The following is a 5,000-nucleotide window of genomic DNA, read 5'->3' as shown; positions in this document are numbered from 1 at the left end:
ATAAAACAATGCTATTTCTCATACTTAATTTATTATATTATTTTTTCCTATTAAGACAAAGAATGCAATGATAATAATAACAATAATAATAATAATAATAACAGTAAATGGAGAATTTTGGACTCTGTCATGTAACAGAGCCCTAAACGATGTTAAACATGAGGGGAGAACAGTATGGAGCTGACGTGCCCTGTCAGAAGCCCTGATCACACAGAGGCAGAGGCCTGTAGCCTCTGGTTCGGTCTTCGGGCTTGTTCTCCGTGTAAATTCATTAATTATGTAAACAAGGCAGAAGCACAGAGGCCTGTGGGAGCTCTCGTTACAGTCCCAGTCGGCGTGGCAACCACCCCGCTTCCTGTCTCACTGTCCAATGAAGACCCACAGCCGCTCACTTACTGATGGAGCACTGTTCCTTATCACTCTTCTGACGATGATACATTTCCTCTTATCTTCTGTTTACTCCAGAATAATGCATAACGTGGCTACATCAGTGCAGCACAAATGAATTCAGCTGAACAGTGGTGTGATTAATTGAGCTGAAAAGTTAGTGAAAATTGAATGGAATGGAATGGACTTGGTAGAAATGAATTGTACCATTTTGGGTTTCAGTAAATGGAATTTAATTCAACTGAAAAATGTTCATAGGCTCTCGACTCTACTGCTCCATCCACTGCCCTTTAAGATCAAGCATCGCCTCACCCACCTCTGACCACAGACACTCTGTCCACTCATTCACTGTCTGGGGAGAAGAGGCGTCATGCACCGGTGCCCGCCCTGACCAAAACGGTCTCATGGAAACGGTCCTACTGACCAGACGAATTTGCCGAAGTTTATTTTATTCTGAAACATTAAAAGTGACAAAAGGTGTTTTGCGACAGTCTGTTATTTATTAATAATCAGGTAAGAGAGGTGATGTAGAGTTTCACTGCAGTCTTTAAAGCCCCTGAACTAAAACTTGTTTTGTCACTTTTTACACAGAGTGTAATCAAACCATCATGATTTCATCACCGTAACGTTTGTTTGTAAACATTCTGAAATCACGACCCTCTTATTTTCCTTTTCTGTTGTAGTTGTTCCACTGAAATGCAAAAGAAAGGGAAAACAAATCAGAGCATGTATTCAAAAAAAAAAGAGAGAGAGAGAAAAGATCTCCACAGAAGGCGAGTGATCTCTAACTGAGTTGTTGGCCCTGTCCTCGCACAAGCAGCAGGGGCGGAATGTGCTGGAGTGTGCCGGAATGTTCTGGAGCCAGCTCTCTGGTGAGAGGCAGTCTTTCAGACGGCCAGCGGGGCACAGGCCAGTGCCAGCGAACGCCCAGCAGGACCCCCCCCCCCTCCTGGAGGAAAACCACACCGCACCGACCGCCCCAACCCAGCATGGCTCCCTCAGTCACCCTGCCGTCTTCTCAGCGTTCCCCGCAACCAACTCACTAACCACGTCCGTGGATCTTCTCAGACTCTCCCGGACAGCTCCCCAAACGCACTGCTTCCGACCTCCGTCCAGCACCTCACGGATCCTCTCCAAACCTCGTCCACATCTCTCCCACCTCTCTTTAAAGTCTCTCACACCACTGGCCCAGTGTCTCGCTGGAAACATCCGAGCACCCTGAGCACCTCCACTGCGTCTTTCCGATCTCTCTCTCTCTGTCTATTCACCGCATGCCCTGCCAACATCGATCCCTAAAAACATGAGCTTAGATTTGACTTGACTTTTCCTCAGCATTTAGCTGCTGACTCTGTCGCATATGCTCAGCATGTACAACAAACAAGAGGAGTCGGAATACCAGCGGAGAAAGGAAGCGTGGACGTCACAAACTATCCCAGGTCTGACGCTCGTTCTCTCGGCCTCGTGACTTACAGCGACACTGAACATGGTCGCCTCTGGTCTCAAGGCAATAAGCTCAACACAAGTAAAGAAGCGCATGAGATTTTTTTTTTTTTTTTTTGCAAACTGGAGCAGCTGACTCAAAATGGGGAACTGCTGTAGACAAAACAGATGAGCTGTTTTAGACATTCTCTTTGACTCTGCTATGAATACGAGTAAAAAAAAGAAGAAGAAGAAGAAGAAGAAGAGGAAGAATTCACTTGACCTCTCGGTCTCTGTTATATATGATGTCAGAGGAAGGAGTGATCCAACCTTGGGAAATTCCGATAAACATTAGTTGAAGGAAAACCTCCTTGCTTTACCCTCGACCCCTGCCTAACCTGGGCCGGGAGTGACAGGTTCGACCTCTTTACGCGTACGGCACTGAAGGGTGTACAGATTTCGTTTTAAATGGCTTTTCCATCGTGACCTCTGACCCTGGGCGATAGTGCAGAGGAAGAGAAAGCTGGGTTGGCGGGGAAACGTTATTGGCGGTTAAACCTCTGGCTTCTCTCTCACCTATAAAAACCACAACAAAGCTTTTAAATCAAATGAGCCGTAGTGCTAAATACCTGGATATGTTTATCTGAAATACGCTGTGAAGAGTAAAGATGCATGTTTTGATGCATTTTTTGATTTTGAAATTTTTGCACAATGAAAATTCCACAAATTCTGGTACAAATATCAGTGATTAAAAAAAAAAGAAAAGAAAGAAAGAAGAGAGAGAAGATAAAAAGAATTAATTAAGAAAAAAAAAAGCAATTTAGTTTGCAAAACTTGTTGAAAGGCCTGTAACAGGAAAATATTCACATTTTTATCAGGCCAGTTTTGGTTTTTTTTCTAACCAGCTGAATGAACTGTGGAATATCCCAAGTCTCCTTAGTTAATAATGGAGTTAACTTATGCCTCAGATCAACAACACTTCATATCACCCATTAAACACACACACACACACTCTCAGGTTACAGATACATCGGCCTACTCCTAAGTGGTACAAGCAGCACGTGTTAGTGCATTAAAGAGGAGGCTGGTCCCCAGAGAGAGAGAGAGAGAGAGAGAGAGAGAGAGAGACTTCTTATAGTAATGCAGGTGTTGGCTCCAGCCCTGATCTGATCTGTTAGTATAATGTGGCGGAGGAGTCAATACAAAAACACTTTGGGGAGCTCCGCTTGTCAGAGACGGAGACTAGGGGACTCAAGCCCATGCATCAATGTATGATACCTTTGTTATACAACACGTAATAATCTATTATTGAATATGTCACCGAATTATTATTTTTGATATTAATCAATACACTTTTGAAATTTATTTTACTGTTAAACATGCATCAGCATCACATATTTGAATACTGTAAATATTTTGTTGTTGTTGTTGCTGTTGTTTAGTTCTTCTGTTATTCACAAAGCAGTATGCTGACACATAATTCATAATGCAGTATATTGAAACATAATTTTTATTGAAACACAATTTTATTTAATCATTTTTAGTTAAAATCATGCAAGTTTTGTTCTGTTCAGCCTTATGAGAATCAGGGTTTTTCTACTGTGATTCTACTGGTAATTAAAATTTTATGTCATAACTCTGAGAAAACCCAGAACCGTACATTTGATGTGACGACGAATAAATAACTAATATTTAAAAAAAAAACGTTTACACGTGAAATTGTTCCATATAATACACATTTGGACCTTCAAGTGAGCAATCGATATTGTTCAGTTTGAGATCAAGGGATTTTTATGAACAGACTTCATTGGCAAAAAAAGGACAGTTAGAAATTCCTCTCCTTTCTCGCAACGTTGCGATCGCAAACCTTTGTGTAATTTCACCTAAGTTTGTTAGATGAAGATCTTACTCTTCGGATGTGGAAGCACGGAGTGCCAGAGATATCTGTCGTGTTGTCAGTGAACGCTCACATTCTTCATGTGGTTCAATGCTTTCACTGTGTTGATTGGCTGATGTGCATGCACAGAATGTTTCTCTTCCCTGTGGCACATTCACCAAACACGAAAACCTACACACCAATAACCTGCAATCAACAGTCCCCAAATATGTCGGAGAATTTAATTAACTAGCCGTGAGCAGAACAGCGGGACAGCAGAAAATTAGCAGATTATCGTAAACTATTTCACCACAAAAAAATATCCGACGCGCCAGTCAAATTCACGTGATTATGAGTCTCGCTGAATTTAGTTGAGGGATTTCAGAAGTGGTGTAATTAAGTCCATAATTTAGCAAATTAAGAACACGATCACTTCAGACTGTTTTTGATGGCCTCTGACAGAGCTTCACCAGAACAACAATGAACAGAGGCAAGATCTAAATGTAATTAACTTTGTCAAAACACACACACACACACACACACACACATGAAAACGACATAATTATCCTGTTTTTCACCCTTTAGTATTTGAATCTCCACCCCCTATCTATCTATCTATCTGTCTGTCTGTCTGTCTAACTATATGCTTAAAAATAAAAATCTGAAATATAAATCTGAACAAAAGTAAAATAATAAAATCTGAAAAAGACATCGCCAAGCCTTGCCATATTCTGTCCTCAACAACCCTAGACTAAACTCGTGTGTGATTTATGCAGAGCAGAAGTAAAAATTCATGTACTGTATCGTGGTCTTTCAGCATAGCACACGTGTCACTGTCGGGGAGTGCCGTTACATGAGCTCCACTCTCTGCACTGGCCGACTGACTGACTGGCACGGGGGGTGACAACTGCCTTATTTCTGGGTCACAGCTGTCACAAAACCCCCACCCATCCGATCGTTCACTCAACACTACATCCCCATTTACCGTCTCTAACAGCCCGGCACCGGCATCCAGGGTATACACGCGCGCGCGCACGCAGACAATGCGCGTCTCCGGAGTCAGGTAATAGGTTATAGTAATAACCTACACAAACAGCTACTTTAGGGATCGCGGTTATTGTATCACGGCGTCTGTCGTGTAATACTAAAGATATAGAAAATTTTAATTGAGGTAACTTTTTTTTAACGAGACAATGGACTAATGCACAAATACTCGTTTGGTACAATCTGAATTTCAGTCACAAATGGCCAGTTTTTTCTTAATCAAATTTTCCTATTGTTATCAGATCGGTCTAATAATGCATATTACCATGACAAC

This window comes from Chanos chanos, chromosome 1 (genome assembly GCF_902362185.1).
Source record: "Chanos chanos chromosome 1, fChaCha1.1, whole genome shotgun sequence".
Taxonomy (NCBI): Eukaryota; Metazoa; Chordata; class Actinopteri; order Gonorynchiformes; family Chanidae; genus Chanos; species Chanos chanos.
This window is presented reverse-complemented; position numbering follows the sequence as displayed.